The following is a 19,212-nucleotide window of genomic DNA, read 5'->3' as shown; positions in this document are numbered from 1 at the left end:
GTACTAATCACGTTATCCAACCACACTGACTTCGAGTAATCCCACATCCGAAGAGAAAGAGGACACGAAGACCCCGATGACTCCATTAACCGGTTGAGAAAAAAAAAGGTACGAGGGGCCCTTGACCCGCCTCGCATGAAATACCGACTTTACTAGCAATACCATAGGACCCTTGTGGACCAATAGTATATAAGCCATTGAAAGTCCTTTTACGCTGTGTTAGATCATGTAAGACCCAACAACTCGTAAGGTAGAAGTCTTCGGGCCTTAAGATCAGGTCATTAGGCTAGCTAGGCCCAACAAACAAGATTTTACACTTTGGGGGCCAAAGATGGTGCGTAGACGTCTGTGCACTCTCACGTGTATATTGAATTACCAAATGTTTTCGTGTATGAATCGAGTTATCGTCGTGTTAGTATTTTCGGATTGTTATTGATTCGAGACCGAATCAAGTCGTTTAACAACAAATTTTGGTATTGTTGTGTATTGTATTACGTAGGTAGTCGCGGTGCCAATATTTGATCAATTTGCGTGTATTGAATTAGCCTTGAAAGTTTTCTGTTTTCAGCCCCTCATTGTTTGTAAAATTTACTTTTTCAACCCTCTAATTAAATAACTTTCCGGTTTGGTCCTTAAATCATTGTCTTGACATTTTAACACCAAAAATTATTGAAATTAATATTTTTCAGCATATTTTTCATTGAAAACAGTTTAAGTCCCTGAAATTGCAGTTTTCTCGGTTATAGCCCCTCTTTTTCGCAGTTTTTACAATTTTGGCCCAAATTGGAAAATTTTTGCAACTTTGGTCCTTTTTAAATTGGAAAAGCATTTTAAACCTTTGAAAAGTACTTGGAACCTTAGTAGTCCACTGTTTTACAGAAAAACACAGTTTTGGCCCTCCAAAACAGAAAATTTCGCATAATGGGCCCTATTGGGCCAAAAATGCCATTTTCAGCCCATTAAGCTTGAAATTTATGTTTTTAATCCTCCAAAAAAGTATATTTTCAGAAAATACATTATGTAAACTGTTTTGACTCATCTCACCCATCAGATTTCGAAATATTTCAATTTGGGCCCTTTAACTTTATATTTTTAACATTTTATGTCCAAAATTGAGTTTTTAGCCCAAATAAAATGTTATTAAGTCATTTAGCTATTTTTCTTGGAACACTTTGTATGTAGAAATATACTTGATGCTAGTATCATTAATCATAAAATATATCTTGGTTTTTAGGGGTTTTAAGGCTAGATCCAACATTATAACACACAAAAACACACATATAAGCATAGAAATCATACAAGGCATACAAACATATATAGATCTACACTTTCACTTGTATTCCCCCCCCCCCCCCACAAAACTCATAAAAACAGAAAATAGGGGGTATGAAGATCACCTTTGGATGTTGATTCGGTTTTTGAAGAAAGGATGGAAGAAAGCTTGGTGATTTTTGACCCTAGCACCCCTTGATGAAGATTTCGAGTTTATGGAGTTCTAAGACACAAGTTTATGATTTCATGAGAGTTAAGAAGAGATTTTTGGAGATAAGAAGGAGTCCAAAGCATGGATCCAAGCATTAAATTACCTAGATAATGATTTTGGTGATGGATTCTCCTTGTGATGCTCTTGATTCACAAAATTTTTGTAGGAGGAGGGAGGATTGTTCTTCAAGACTTAGATAGTTTGGAATAGATTTTTGTAGTGTGTGTGGGTGTGTTTTCGGCCGAGAGTGAGTGAGAGGGAAGAAGGAATGAACTTTGAGGTGATGTATGCATGGGTATATGAGATATAATGCATGGATAACCATGAGGTAATAGTGAGGTGTCACTTGAAAGTCAACTCTCTTCATCTCCTCTTGGGTTTGGGCCTTGGGCCGAGAGTTTTGAATGGAAAAGGAAAAATTTGGGCTTTTTGCCCCTAAGCCCAATATTAGAGTTAATTTGGGTGAGTTTTAACCTAAAAGAATGTAGTATGATTTTTACATTTTTGTTGGACTAGTTTAGGTTATTCATGGATCAAGGCTTTTAATTCATTTCATTCTAGGCCCATAATGGCCCAAAATGTTGGATTAAATGAATGTGGGTCCAATTAGAGCCCATTTAAGGGTTATAAGCCCATGATAGTCAAATTGGAAGCTTATTGGTTCATTTGAGTCCAACAAGGAAGTCCAAGTCCAAAATGGACCTAAACAAGAACTTCTAGGGTTTCCAATTACTTGTTGACTATTGGTAGTACTTGTATGATGTATTTGATTGAAGTTTTTGAAGTCATATAATAGGTTATCACACATGCTTTTAAGTTTTTGATTCACATTAACTTGCGTGTATAGATTACATGACACAAAATTTCCAGTGGTGACCAAAAGTTTTTTCTTTTAAATGTTTTTAAAGAAGTCATAAGTCACACTTTTGAAGAGTTTTTCTAATAAATGCTTTTATGAACTTCATAACTTGTCCTCAAGTTATGGATTTCCAAGAGACTCTTCATTAAAAGTATTAAACACTTAATTAAAACTCATAAGTTATGAATATCCAAAAGTTTATGAATTGTTCAAAACTTTCCCTCAAGTTTTGGAATTTGTAAAGTCTCACAAAAACATTAATTCCATACCCTAGAAGTTTTAAAAGTTAAAATTCTATCCTTATACTATTATAAGATTAATGGTTAATTATAATATATATGTATAAGAACAAGTCGTTTTACCGTTAGTAGGCCTCATTCACGAAGCCGGTCTATAAGGTGGGTATAAGGTTGTTGCCTATAAAATGGCAACTTAATGGGTGTCCACTCTCACCCACCGCTTGCTTGATCGGTGGAGGGTCGTTAGCCGAATGGGTAGGACAATGACTTTAAATTCTCATTAAAAGTATAATGATTATTATAAAGTAACTAAATATTTGTTTTATTTTATTTAATTCCCAATCTTAGTTACTTTAGGAAAAATGTGAATTTGGTGCTAGCCCATGGAATTCACACTTTGTACCTTACCAAGTCGTTAGTGGAGTGTGTGTGGTTAACCGGCACACTAACTTGGACTAGTAAGGATCACGCAGGGTGACTTAATGTTTTTCATAGATCAATGGAGTGTGTGTGGTGAACCGGTACATTGATTAGGTGATAATATTAAGGGTACCAAGTGAATTGGTATGGTTATTCACACCTTGTTTTGTGATCCTCGGCATCCCAGTCACAAAATTTGAGAGGGCACACTCGAGATTGAAACATGCCATTGAAAAATTCAATGAATCTCAAAAGATCTAGGAATTTCAAATCCAATTAAAACCTAATAAATTAATTTGTTTTTCATGGTGGAAATTGGTGAATCGTCATTCGTTTACCTTCAAATATTTTATACCTTGGATTACGGCATCCCTCTTCCAAATTATAAAATATTGTGTTGGGTCCTAGCCTTAGTATTTCATATTGGGTGTTATATTAAGGATTTTGAATCAACTAAATTGATTTTCTCCCATTATAGATGTCTGGTTCAGACAACTATGATCTTCACAAATCTCTTGAAGATGGTGTCCCTCAACATCATGCTTCACTTTCTCCACCTCCTCCAATTATTCTCCCTCACCCACAAGTTCTTTAAAAGTTTAAAGTCACTCAATCCCTATTGGCAAGCATAGTCTTTATGTGCTCACATCTTGGAGATAAAGCCACATATTCACAAGCCGGGAGAGTTGGGTGTCAAAGTCTCGTGAAAGTTGGATGTTAAATCACTTTCTTAGTAACATAGTGAGTCTCTTTGGGACTACTATGAGACAGACTATGACATGAGCCTTAATGATCTTATCTATTTGCTTAGTGTTGCAGATTCAGAAATGATTTGGAACACTAGTAAAGAAAATTTTATTAGAAGATCAACTTCCCAAACCTTAAATGGACATTGGCAATGGTAGCATTGGATATCTAGAAAAACATTTCTCTTCCCAATGGAAAGGGATCGGCCATAGTCAACTCGGTTGACCAAATAGTAAAGCGAAAGGCTAAGTCTAAGATAGTCTCATGTGCCATTACCAAAGGGTCTATATGTTTTATTGCCAAAGGGAGGGACACTGATTGCGAAGCTGCCATATTTACCTGAAAGATCATAAGATTGATCAAGTCAAAAAGTTTGACTCTACTTCAGTTAAAGTCCACTGACTAACTCTATTAAGTTTCTATTTGGATATTTTTATTACATAATGTGAATGGGTCACATGTTGATGTCTTTTTAAGAATCAAAGAAAAGATAGGAAGCTTAAAGTAAGTATATGTTGATTCTGATTGCAAAGGTGGGTTTCGATCGCATGGTTCGGTAATCAGAATTTTGAGATGTTGCTTAAGAGTTATAATATATTGCTTATGAATAGATAACAACAAGGTTTTCATGTGGATTGTAAGGATAAGTTTTTCTGCAAAGTTTTAAAATAAAAGAAAAAAGGGTTTTAATTTTATTTATTTTGAAAATATCCTTACAATGGCTTATGTGGAAAATTGTTGCTTATATGTTTCCAGTAATAGCAATATTGGAAAGTGGATTTGATTCTTTCATATGTGGTAGTGTCTGAATTTACCAAATGAAGAAAGTTTTTCATCATCCAAGTTTCAATTGGACAGAAACTTGGAATCATACAAGTTGTATTGTATGATGAATGAGAATTTTCATCTTTGAAAATTAAGACTAATTCTTTGATCACATGTATATGTGAGTCAATTAAAGGACTAAGGAATTAGGTACACTGGGTGTGTGTTGGTCAAGGCCCACCACAAAGATTGATTTGTCATGATTTACTAAAGATTGGTAAATATGATTATACTTATAGGTTAAGTATAATTTTGTAACATTGGAAAGGATACAATTCTTAAAGTCATACTCCAAGATTGTAACCTTGAGTGACATAAAGGAAGATTTATTAACACTAGCCAAATGTAAGAGTAAAATGTTTTCTACTCTTGTACATTTGAGATTGGTAAGTTGTGATGTCTTGGATGAGACAAAGACCAACTAAGACCAATTGTGTGAAGTGTTAGTCTTGATAAGAATCCGCACTATCCCTTGAATATTTGTTTTGTCAAGGAATGGTTCTTGACTGGGGAAACTTATATGTGAAGGGGACAGTGGGAGCCTTAAAGATCCTGAAAGAGTTTCAAGATTTAATCAAGAGTAAAACTTGTAATTTATCACTAGCACACGACTTAAGGTTTGCAACCTGTCGTGTTGACATAATTCTTATTTCTGTACCTACTTCAAATAAGTTGAATTTGCATGTGAGTTATCAGAGTTCAACTTGGAAGCATTGGTGGGCCTTGTGCTACCAAGGTGACAAGAAACTAAGATTGAACAAGTTTAATCCATGTAAGGCTGAATTTGTCACTAACCTTATCTTGTGATTATGGTTTTGAAAAATTCACATGGATAGGAACTCATACACTATAAAATCTAAGTGTCATAAGGTTTCTCTCCGATTCATGAGAATGATGGTGAGGAAACGCTTTCATTAAGTAGATAGCAATTGTGTTATTTGCATTTTCAAAAGTCGTTAGTGGAGCGTGTGTGGATAACCGGCACACTAACATAGACTTATGAGTAATGGAAAAGGTCTAAGAAATTGAGACTATGATTACGGCATCCCTTTTCATAGTTTTCAAAATTGTTTAGACACACATGTGAGCTATCTAAGAAAGGGTGTATGAATCTAAATTTCAGAAGTCCAGCAGATTTATGGAGCTAGTGGGAGCATAAGTGTTATGCTGATAATCATTATGTTAGTGGGAGCATGATTATTACGGTTAGTGTTGCAAGTTAGCAATGTTAATTATAGAAAACAAAGTTTCAATTCGTGAAGTTGCAGGGGTTGAAAAGTGGTTTTGCTATAATTAAGGGAGAGGAAATTATACTTCATTTCAATTCTAAAGCTTAGATTTAGATTTTAATCATATTTAGTCAAGAATATATATACATATATATATATATATATATATATATATATATATATATAAATTTTATGTTGGAATGGTTCAACTTGAAGAAATTCTATATATATTGTGTTTTCAAAATTCGATTATGATTACGACATCCCTCTTCATAGTTAAATTTTGAAAACATGGAAAATAAAAAAATATTGTAGCAAAAGACTGGTCTAGTATCATGTCTTTATGTCAAACATCATGAATCGTGTCCCATATGCTTCGGATATAGGATCGATTGCATGTGCTATAATATTCATCTTTTCTAAATTTTCCAAATGCTTAAGGTATTGAGAAGGGAAAAATCTAGAACTGGATATGACTAAAGTGATTAAGCAATTGTCGAGGACAATCTGATGTACGCCAAAGATTGGTTGCTCAGGGAAAGTTGGAAGTATGATGTAAGTTGTCAGAAAGGACCGTATTGACATGTTCTGAAAAGAAGTAACTCCTGTTCGGAAGAGATAGTCAAAATGGGACTATGGAAATGTCTCCATAGGTGGAAGTTATTCAATCTATGTAAGATTAGAAAACCTTAATGCAAGAAGGATGTTTAAAGCAAAGTACTTTGAATATGAGACTTCCGTTCCATAGAAGTTGACCTTCTTTGGAATACTCTGAAATGACTGGTGACAAGGTTTTGGTGACTTTGTGAATAATCATTACAAGAGGAACATTGCATAAAAGTTTAAATTCTAACAGATTTTTGGTAAATGATAGGAATCAGGGATTCTCACATTTACAATAAGGATTTGGGATTGTGAAATGAGTATCATTGGAATCATGTTCAATTGATCTACATCACAATGTAAGGATCATAGACAAACATAGTGTGCATACTTGGAGTATGGCATAACTATTGTTTACAAAAACAAAGTGTACATGCTAGGAGCATGGGACGACTGTTGTTTTTATTCAAGTCTTAAGTTGATTGTTTGAAACATTATACAATGAATAATGTGTAATCAATATGGTGATAAATAAAAGGTGGTTCTATTTATATTCAAAAGGGTTATGAGACCATGTTGGATTCGATTATTATTGTGTTTCACTTTGCATGTTTTGACTTCCAAAATAACTAGGTTATTCTTTCCGAATGACTAAGTTATTTAAACACTCCACAGTCGTTCATATGTTGGAAGTAGGTATGAATCAAGACTGTCATGAATCGAGTTTGTAGATGGCTAAATGGGTTTAGTCATAGTAATGGTTGCTACAACATTCATGAGTGCTCATAAGTTATGAGTATTGGAATAAACCCACACTCACTTGTATCACTTCATGGAATTTATCTCGAGTGATCGTGAGACGGTAATATCATATAAATCTTCAAACCTACAAATATGAGTTGTTACCTATGAGTTGGTTGTGCATTGATTGCACGTAAACGCATCAGTAACTTGATGTTATAAAACGTGCCTTTGTGTACAATTCAACAAGTAGTAGAACAAGCATATGAGTCGAAGTTTATCTGTTCCTTCTAGAAATAGAAGCGATATCTGGGCCCCTCGATGATTTTGTTGTGACCTATGTACCGGCCGGTCAGAACTAAATTGATGTGTTCGATTAAGTTCTTTGTCAAACAAATCGAAAATCGGGAAAGAAACTGCTGGACAATAAGTACGATGTTGTTCCATGTATTTGTCCGGCTGATATCATGAGAACAGAGGATTATATGATCACTTATCTAAAATGGCGCTTCATAGTGATGGGTTTTGAGCATTCTAACACTTCCTAAGTGTACATGCAACCCTAATAACCTTGGATCTATGTTTGTCTAATTATCATGCAAAGTTGAATTCCAAGGTTATATTCCTATCTAGCATACATGGGGAACAATTTTAACTTAAAGTATAGATAGAATAACTTACCTTGTTGTTGTTTGTGTTCCTTGAAACCTTGTGAGCCTAGCACCCCAAGTGTGATGCCTCAAATTCTTCACACAACACCAAATGCTCTTGGAAGAACTTATGAGAGAACACACACTTCTTCAAAATCGGCCAAGCCCTCTTATTTCTTAGTGTTGCCGATTTTAGGTGGAGAACATGTTACTTATATAGTGTTGACACATCTAAGGTTACACCCTAATGTGTCATGACTCTTCATTTCCATGACCCATGGGTTTGTAACTCCCATGGAGCATCCATGGAGCATCCTATGGGTGGAACCCAACTTGATAGTCCATGGAGCCTTTTAGCCCACTATACAAGATATGGATGATTTACATAATCAACCCATATATTTAATTAGTTATCTTTTGATCACATAATTAATTCTAAATTAATTCTTGATCAAACTAATCAAATAATATTATTAATATATTAGGACTTATAATATATTAATAATCTCCAAGTGTTATTTCTCTCATTTAGTCTATCCAATTGCATGGTGCCATGCAACCCAAATGGACCATGCCAGGTCGGGTCAAGTACATACCAGAAATAGTTATGGACTTAGACACCTTATCCAACAGTCTCCCACTTAGATAAGTCTAATAACTATTACTGCAAGTATGACTTCAGGAACCGATCGGCAATCGTAGCTCTATACAAGGTTTCTCGAAATTGAGAAGATGATGGTACACCATTTAAGATAAGTGATCATATAATCCTCTGTTCTAGATATCAGTCGGACAAATACATGGAACAATGTCTTACTTATTGTCCAAGAGTTTGTTTCCCGATTTCCGATTTGTTTGACAAAGAACTTCATTGAACACATCAATTTAGTTCTGACCGGGCCCGGTACATAGGTCAAAACAAAATCATCGAGGGGCCCAGATATCAGCTTCTAATCCAAGAAGGAACAGATAAACTTCGACTCATATGTTTGTTCTACTACTCATTGAATTACACACAAGAGCGCGATTTATAACATCGAGTTACCAATGCGTTTTTCGTACAATCAATGCATAACCAACTTGTAAGTAACAAATCATATCTCTAGGTTTAAAGACTTATATGATATTACCGTCTCACGATCACTCGAGATAGCATTCCATGAAGTGATTCCAGTGAGCGTGGGTTGAGTCCAATTCTCAGAACTTATGAGCACTCATGATTGTTGTAGCCATGTCCAAGACCTCTACAACCAAACATGACAGTCTTGATTCATACCTACTTCCGACATATGACCAACTGTGGAGGTTTGAATAATATGTTATACCAAAGAAAATTATTCTGGAAGTCAAAACATGCAAAAGAAATATAGTAAACGATCGACAAGAGATAGCAACACTTTACTCATAAATAAAACACTTTTATTCATCATCAAATGTCAATTACACTTTACAAGTTTCGAGGTTATCTAACTACTAAATCTAATATCATCCTTCAGCCCTATGCTCCGAGCATGCTGGAGATGCTTAACCCGAGTCAGTCCCTTCATGAGGGGATCTGCCGGATTCTCATATGATGATACCCTCTTTGCCACGAGGAGTCCTTCTTCGATCCGATGTCTGATGAAATGGTATTTTCTGTCGATGTGTCTGGATCTCTCGTGATCCCTTGGTTCCTTGGCTAAGGCAACAGCACTTTCACTATCACAGAAAATCTCCATTGGCTCTTTAATAGCTGGTACAACTCCAAGGTCTCCAATGAAGTTCCTCAGCCATAACGCCTCCTTTGCCGCCTCGCTAGCTGCAATATACTCTGATTCACAAGTAGAATCTGCCACTGTCTCTTGCTTGGAACTCTTCCAAGAAATTGCTCCTCCATTTAGAGTAAAGACCCAGCCCGACTGAGAGCGGAAGTTATCCCTATCAGTCTGGAAGCTAGCATCACTATACCCTACAACTCTCAAGTCATCACTCCCACCGAGGGTAAGGTCCCAGTCCTTAGTCCTTCGTAGGTACTTGAGAATATTCTTTACCGCAGTCTAGTGTGCCTTGCCAGGGTTCCCCTGAAACCTGCTAACCATGCTCAGGGCAAAAGCCACATCAGGTCGAGTACACGTCATAGCATACATGATCGATCCTACAGCTGAAGCATAAGGTACTCGATTCATTTGTGCTATCTCAGCCTCAGTGCTAGGGCTTTGTGTCTTACTCAGTTTGGCGTTACTCTGGATGGGCAATTCTCCTTTCTTGGAGTCTTGCATGCTGAATCTCTTCAGCACCTTCTCCAAGTAGGTACTTTGACTAAGTCCAATTAGTCTTTTACTCCGATCTCTCAAGATCCTTATCCCCAAAATATAGGCAGCTTCACCAAGGTCCTTCATAGCGAAACACTTTCCAAGCCAGGACTTTACTTCCTGCAGGGTTGGAATGTCGTTTCCTATGAGTAGTATGTCATCCACATACAATACCAAAAAGCTAACTATACTCCCACTAGCCTTGACATATACACAAGATTCATCTTCACTCCTATAAAAGCCAAATTCCTTGACCTTTTCATCAAAGCAAAGTTTCCATCTACGAGGTGCTTGATTTAATTCATAAATGGATTTCTCAAGCTTACACACTCTATTAGGGTACTTGTTGCTGACAAAACCCTCTGGCTGACTCATGTAAACATCTTCAGCCAACTTCCCATTAAGGAAAGCAGTTTTGACATCCATTTGCCAAATTTCATAGTCATGAAATGCGACTATGGCTAACAGAACCCGAATAGACTTAATCTTGGCTACCGGAGAAAAGGTCTCATCATAATCCACTCCAGGAATTTGAGAGAAGCCCTTTGCAACCAGTCTAGCCTTATAAGTGTGTACTTTACCATCCATGTCGGTCTTCTTCTTGAAGACCCATTTGCACCCTACAGTCTTTCGACCTGGTACATTTTCAACCAAGTTCCAAACTTGATTGTCATACATGGATTGTATCTCGCTATCCATAGCCTCTTTCCATTTAGCAGACTCGGGGCTTGCCATGGCTTCCTCGTAGCTGTTAGGGTCATCTTGACTTACTAGTGTTCCATCACTAATAAGTGTCTCACCTTCTGCAGTAATATGGAAACCATAGTAATGCTCAGGTGCACTCCTAACTCTCGTGGAACGCCTTAGAGGTACAGATTCGTCAATTGGCTCAACAGGAGTTTCCTCCTCAAGTTGAGGGCTAGAGTTTGAAGTTCCTTCACCACTTGACTCTTGAATTTCTTCAAGATCAACTTGCCTCCCACTGTCTCCTTGGCTTATAAACTCTCTTTCTCGAAAGACTCCTCTTCTTTCTACAAAGACCACATTGTCACTAGGTCTGTAGAAGAGGTAACCACAGGATTGCTGTGGGTAGCCGATGAAAATACACCTCTCGCTTCGGGGTTCGAGCTTATCATGACTCTCGCGTCTCACGAAAGCCTCACAACCCCAAATCTTGATGTGGTCTAGTTTAGGTACTTTACCAGTCCACATCTCATGAGGAGTTTTGGCAACTTTCTTTGTAGGGACTAGATTAAGGACATGGGCGGCAGTCTCTAAGGCATACCCCCAGAATGAGATTGGTAGCGAAGCTCGACTCATCATGGAACGAACCATGTCCAACAAGGTTCGATTACGCCTCTCAGCCACACCATTCAACTGCGGTGTCCTGGGAGGTGTCAATTGTGAGACAATCCCACATTCCCTTAGATAGTCGAGGAACTCTGAACTAAGATACTCACCACCCCGATCGGATCGAAGCATCTTAATGTTCCTGCCCAATTGATTCTCGACTTCCTGTTTAAATTCCTTAAACTTCTCGAAAGTCTCTGACTTATGCTTGATTAAGTAGACATATCCATATCTACAGTAATCATCAGTAAAAGTCAAATAATAACGATTAGCATCCCTTGTGGCATGTTTGAATGGTCCACACACATCCGTGTGTATAAGGTCCAACAAACCTTCACCCCTTTCACATGAGCCTGTGAAGGGTGACTTTGTCATTTTTCCAAGTAAGCATGATTCGCAACTATCATTTGACTTTAGGTCAAACGACTCCAAGACTCCATCCTTTTGGAGTTGGCCTATGCGTTTCTTGCTTATATGTCCAAGACGACAATGCCATAATGATGCTTTATCCAAGTTATTATTATTAGTAGAATCAATACACAAAACATTATTTCCTAAGTTATCTACAACAGATACAGCTTCATACACACCATCACAAGGTAATGCTTTAAAATAAAGTACATTATTAAAGAAAGCATTAATCGAACCAACTTCATTATCAAACGAAAAGGTGAAACCTTGTTTGTACAATGCATGAAAAGATATAATATTTCTTGCCATTTCTGGCGAATAACAACATTTATTCAAATCTAAATTTAACCCACTACTTAGCGATAAAGTATAAACTCCAATCTTGGTGACAGGTGTAACTTTCCTATTCCCCATGATTAAGTTTATTCTTCCTTGCTCCACATTCTCACTTCTTCCTAGTCCCTGCAAGTCACAAAAAATATGAATACCGCAACCGGTATCAAGGACCCAAGATTTCGAATGGGGTGAGTTATTAGAAATGATAGTGTAAATACCTGCATGGTTGGGTTTGACTTTCCCATCCTTCACATCCTGCTAGTACTTTGGGCAGTTCCGCTTCCAATGGCAATAGAAGCATTCAGCCTCTTTTGGGTCAGAAGAAGGAGTAATGAAACCTTTCTTGGTTCCACTTGAAGAAGAGCCATCAAGGGTCCGAGCCTTGGTACCCTTCGAAGATCTCTTTCTCTTCCTCCCTCGACTTTGCCCGATTGCCAAGACCGGAGTTGAGTCTGGAGTAGGAGTGATAGCAACCAACTTCCCCTTAAGACCTGTTTCTGCGGTCTTGAGAAGTCCTTGAAGTTTGCTGAGAGTGACCTCTTCCTTGTTCATGTGATATGTCATGCGGAATTGATCATAGCATGATGGTAAGGAGTGCAAAATGATGTCTATTGCAAGCTCCTCAGGGAAGTTCACATTAAGCTTCAGCAAACGATCCACATACCTTTGCATTTTCTGCATGTGGCTCGTGACGGAATCTCCTTCCTTCATCATGGTTGTTATCATGGAGCAGATGACTTCGTACCTCTCTTGTCGTGCACTTTGATGGTATCTTTCCATCAGATCTTGGTGCATTTCATAAGGGTAGAAATCCTCATAAGACTTTTGGAGTTCAGTTGTCATTGTGGCCAAAATGATGCAAGCCACCTTGGTTGCATCTCTTTCATGAGTATGAAAGTCAGCGATCTCCTGGGGAGTTGCAGTGGGCTCATCAATTTCCTTAAGCTCCTTGTCAAGGACATATTCTTTGTCCTCGTAGCGGGTAATCATCCTGATGTTTCTGATCCATTTATTGAAGTTGGATCCATCAAAGGTGACTTTCCCACACAAACTCATAAGAGTAAAGGAGCCATTAGGATTCGAGCCAGAAGCATTATTTGAAGACATCTGAAAGAGAAGAACAAGTTTAGTTTAGATTTAAGGGAGTCCTTAATAAAACACCCAAATGTAATATTAAGGCTAGGATCCAATCACAATATAATATAACTTAGAAGAGGTATGCCGTAATCTAAGCTATACCATATTTGAAAGGTAGGTGAATGACGATTCACCAATTTCCACCACGAAAACCGAAATATTAGATATTTAGTTTTTATTGGTTTTAGAAATTCCTAGATTCTTTTTGATCCAATGAACTTTTCAAAGGCATGTTTCAATCTCGAGAGTGCCCTCCAAGTTTTGTGACTGGGATACCGAGGATCACAAAACGAGGTGTGAAGTAACCATGCAAATCACTTGGTACCCTTAAGGTTTATCACTCAATCGATGTGCCGGTAAACCACACACGCTCCACCGATACTATAATAACCTTAAGTCACCCTTTACCTACCTTGTTAAGTCCAAGTTAGTGTGCCGGTTAACCACACACGCTCCACCAACGACTTAGACAAAGTGTAAAGTGTAATTTCATGGATTAGCACCTTATTCACATTTTTCCTAAAGTAACTAAGATTGGGAATTTAATAAAACATTTAGTTACTTTATTATATTCATCATACTTTGAATGAGAATTTATAAGTCCTTGTCTTACCCGTTCGGCTAACGACCCTCCACCAGTCAAGCAAGCGGTGGGTGAGAATATACACCCATTAAGTCTCCATTTTATAGGAAACAATCTTATACCCACCTTATAGACCGGCTTCGTGAATGAGGCGTACTAGCAGTAAGATGACTTTATTCTTATACATATATATATATATATATATATATATATATATATATATATATATATATATATATATATATATATAATTATTAAATCATCATAATATAAGTATAAGGGTTGAATTTTAACTTTTAAAATTCTAGGGGTTGGAACTTAAAGTTTTAACTTAACTTTACTTGTTCCAAAACTTGAGGGCAAGTTTTGTAACTTTCAAAACTTTTCATTTCTTGTAACTTATGAGTTTAATTGAGTAATAAAATGAAGACTCTTCATTTTTCTTACTCTTGTATTTGTTTTAATGGTTTTAACTCAAGTCTGACTCTTGGTTTTCCATAACTTAAGGATAAGTTATGGACTCCATTAAAATACATTATGATCAAGAATTAATCTACCACATAGGTTACAAATAATTCCTATGATCATCTAAAACATCATAAGAACAAGAACATGAATATGAACACAATCAAAAATTACATTTAAAACTTTGTAATTTTGATAACTAGTTGTTGTAAATGAATTAGCAAGGACATTACACCACCAAAACAAGTTTTCAATTACCAAAACAGTTTAGGGTAATGTTTCTAATTCATTTCCAGCAACTAAATCGAAATTCTGCACTCAGTCGACCCTACTCGCCGAGTGCATGAACTGACTCACCGAGTTGGTTGAAGATACTCATGAACTCGACGAGTCCCCCCTATAGACTCGACGAGTCCATTCGCAGACAGCAAGATTTCCGATTCTGTTTTCAACTTTTAAGCACAAATAATAGCAAACAAGCGTAGGCTCTGATACCACTGATGGGTTTTGAGCATTTTAACACTTCCTAAGTGTACATGTAACCCTAATAACCTTGGATCTGTGTTTGTCTAACTATCATGCAAAGTTGAATTCCAAGGTTATATTCCTATCTAGCATACATGGGGAACAATTTTAACTTAAAGTATAGATAGAATAACTTACCTTGTTGTTGTTTGTGTTCCTTGAAACCTTGTGAGCCTAGCACCCCAAGTGTGATGCCTCAAATTCTTCACACAACACCAAATGCTCTTGGAAGAACTTATGAGAGAACACACACTTCTTCAAAATCGGCCAAGTCCTCTTATTTCTTAGTGTTGCCGATTTTAGGTGGAGAACATGTTACTTATATAGTGTTGACACATCTAGGGTTACACCCTAATGTGTCATGACTCTTCATTTCCATGACCCATGGGTTTGTAACTCCCATGGAGCATCCTATGGGTGGAACCCAAATTGATAGTCCATGGAGCCTTTTAGCCCACTATACAAGATATGGATGATTTACATAATCAACCCATATATTTAATTAGTTATCTTTTGATCACATAATTAATTCTAAATTAATTCTTGATCAAACTAATCAAATAATATTATTAATATATTAGGACTTATAATATATTAATAATCTCCAAGTGTTATTTCTCTCATTTAGTCTATCCAATTGCATGGTGCCATGCAACCCAAATGGACCATGCCAGGTCGGGTCAAGTACATACCAGAAATAGTTATGGACTTAGACACCTTATCCAACACATAGTTCAACAGAGTTTTCGAGAGGTACGATTGCTGGTTGGTTCCTGAAGTAACATACACAAATATAGTTATTAGGCTTATCCAAGTGGGAGTCTGTTAGATAAAGTGTCTAAGTCCATAACTTATTTGGTACATACTTGATCCGACCCGGCATGGTCCATTTGGGTTGCACTTCACCCAAACGATTTATGGATAATTTTATGAGAATTGTATACTTATGATTTATTAATATATTATAAGTTATAATATATTAATATGAAGTCATGTTATTTAATTAGTTTTAGTCTTAAATTAATTATAAATTAATTTAGAGATTAAAAAGAAGACTGATTAAATTATGGGCTATTATATTTTACATAGTGTGGGCTAATACTCATTTGTTAATGGGCTAAGCTAATATGGAAGTACATGGATGATCCATGGAGCTTTTAACCCATGGATCCTTGGAAAGGAAAAGACATGGGTTATTAGGGTTTCACCCTAACCATGCACACTATATAAAGAAGCATATGATGCAAGAAATGACACTCTAGTTGTGTGAGACTTAGTGGTGGCCGATTCCACAAGAAAGTATACTACTCTCTCAAAGTTTTCCAAACATTTGTGGTGATTTGTGATTCCATTTGAGGCATTCACACTATTGGTGCTTGGTTCTCAAACTCCAAACAATCAACCATCATCAAAAGGTATGTATTTCTACTAGTAGTTTTATGATTCATAATCTTTATGCTATGCTAGAGTGGAAGAAACCTTGGAAGTTATTATTTGTATGTATTTTAGAAGAAAACATAGATCAAAGGTTTATTAGGGTTGCATGCACACTTAGGAAGTGTTAGATTGCTCAAAACCCAACAATAGCATATGCATCTTGACAGTTGAAGGAGCATGAAAAGAACTACCCTACTCATGATTTGGAGTTGGCAGCGGTAGTTTTCGCTCTGAAAATATGGAGGCATTACCTTTATGGCAGAAAGTGCAAACTTTTCACTGATGATAAGAGTCTCCAATATCTCTTTAATCAGAAAAAAATGAATATGAGGCAACGACGCTGGGTCGAGTTACTCAAGGACTACGACTGTGAGATACTTTACCATCCCGGTAAAGCTAATGTTTTTGCTGATGCTCTCAGTCGGAAATTCAATGTTGAGAGGAAAAGGCCAAGATCATTAAGAATAGAAGTTGTCTCGACAATTGTGGAGAGTATAAAGAAAGCTCAAGAGGAAACTTCGGAGAAGAATGACCGAAAGGAGGAACGTTTGGGCAAAATGTTGGTGTTCGGTGTAAACAGTCATGGACTAAAGGTGTTCCAAGATCGGATTTGGATACCTAAGACAGGAGGAGTCAGAGATGTTCTTATGGAAGAAGCTCACAAAACGATGTACTCGATTCATCCCGGTAGCACTAAAATGTATAGGGACCTGAAACCCTACTACTGGTGGCCAACCATGAAGCTTGATGTTGCAAAGTATGTGGCCGAGTGTGTGACTTGTGCGAGAGTCAAGACACAACATCAGAAACCATACTTGAGTTTAGAACCTTTTCCTGTGGCTATGGGTAAATGGGAAGACATTGCGATGGATTTTGTCACTAAACTACCCAGAACAAAGAATGGTCACGACATGATTTGGGTGGTCGTTGATCGATTCACTAAGAGTGCGCATTTCATAGCAGCCAAAGAGAAATGGTCTATGGAAAAGCTTGCGAATTCTTATGTGAAGGAAATTGTGAGGTTTCACGGTGCTCCGTTAACAATTGTATCGGATCGTGATAGTCGTTTCACCTCAAGATTTTGGAAAAGTGTACAAGAGAGGAAATGGGTACCAAGTTGTGTTTAAGTATAGCTTACCATCCGCAGAGTGATGGTCAGAGTGAAAGAACAATACAAACACTTGAAGATATGCTGAGAGCATGTACCTTAAAATTCCTAGGTAACTGGGATGAACATTTACCTTTGGAAGAATTTTCCTACAACAATAGTTTCCACTCGAGCATTAAGATGGCACCTTATCAAGCTTTGTACGGGTAGAAGTGTCGTACGCCGTCTTGTTGGCTTGAGGCTGGGGAAAAGCAGTTTATGCGACCGGAGATGGTTCATCAAACTGCTGAAAAGTTGAAAATGATTAGGGAAAGAATGTTAGCAGATCAGGATCATCAAAAGAGCTATGCTGACAACAAGCGAAGGCCGATGACTTTTGAAATTGGAGATTTGGTTTTGCTTAAAGTCTCACCGTGGAAGGGCTTATAAGATGTGGTAAAAGGGGAAAGTTGAGTCCAAGGTTTATTGGACTGTTTAAAGTTCTTCAGAGGATTGGGAACCAAGCCTACAAGCTCGAACTACCAGAAGAACTTAATGGAATTCATAACACTTTTCATGTGTGTTATTTGAGGATGTTCACGTGGTAAGTTCCTGACATGATTCCACTTTCGGAGTTGAGAATCGATGAGAACAAAAGGTTGATTGAAGAACCACAGGCAATTGTTGACTGAAAGACTAAGAAGTTGCGACGCAAGATGGTCGAGTTAGTACTTGTCCGATGGAAACACACGAATGCGCTGAATCTCACCTGGGAGACAGAGAGTGACATGATGGGTTGCTATCCACATTTTTTTGTTGATGTGTGATTCCGGGGATGGAATCATTCTAAGGTGGAGAGAATTGTAACGCCTATGTTTCTAGGCCTGTCATTAATGTTGATATAATAGTCTAGGTTAACCTTTGTAACCCGTATTGAAATAATAGAAGTGTATTATTTGAGTATTATGTGTTTTGTGCTTAATTGCTTAATTATGTGGTTTGATTAATTAAGAATAAAAATAAGCGTCAAATTTTAAGTGTAAAATAAACTTGATATCTTTGTATAATGTTGTAGTAGTTGAAACAAGGTTTCTGAATATATATAGAACGCCCAAATCTGACATCGTATGAAGAAGTTATGATTTATTGAAGTTTCGACTTAGCGGTATGCAGCCCGAAATACTCGATTTGAGATCGAGCGGTTTTTAGCCGAAACAATCTAAACGAGAATCGAAGATCTCGTTGTTGGTATCGAAACAATGAAAAGTTAGGCGAGAACGGACGTCGGATGAAGAAGTTATGAATTTATAACGGAATTTTTCTGTTCCGGCCTATTAAAAATAATTAATAAAAATAAATTCAAAATTAGCCGACGAGGTCTAAACGAAAGTTGTAAAGAGTAGTCTGACCTACCCGTGGATATAAAGAACGTCGAAAACAGAGTTCGTATGAAGAAGATATGAATTTCAGAATTTTATTAAATAATTAATATTTAAATTTAATCTTTAATTCGGATGTATATCTAAAGGAGTCACCGATCTGATCCGAAGTACGCCCAGCATATTGGCGTATACCCAGCATACCGCGAAGCATGACGCACCTCGCACTCGAGTTCTTCGGATGACGCATGCAGTGATGATTTCGGACGCGTACGCCCAGCGTACGTGCAAGGCTCAACCTCCTATAAATAGGATGCGAGGGCAGCCGGTTCATTTTCTCTTTTTCTCTATTCTCTCTCCCGTTTTACCTTGATTTGTGTGCCAGAAGTACCCCAAATCCCCTGTAATATCCCCG

Source organism: Lactuca saligna, chromosome 4, assembly GCF_052625555.1.
Source record: "Lactuca saligna cultivar CGN05327 chromosome 4, ASM5262555v1, whole genome shotgun sequence".
NCBI lineage: Eukaryota > Viridiplantae > Streptophyta > Magnoliopsida > Asterales > Asteraceae > Lactuca > Lactuca saligna.
Note: the sequence above shows the minus strand (reverse complement) of the source record.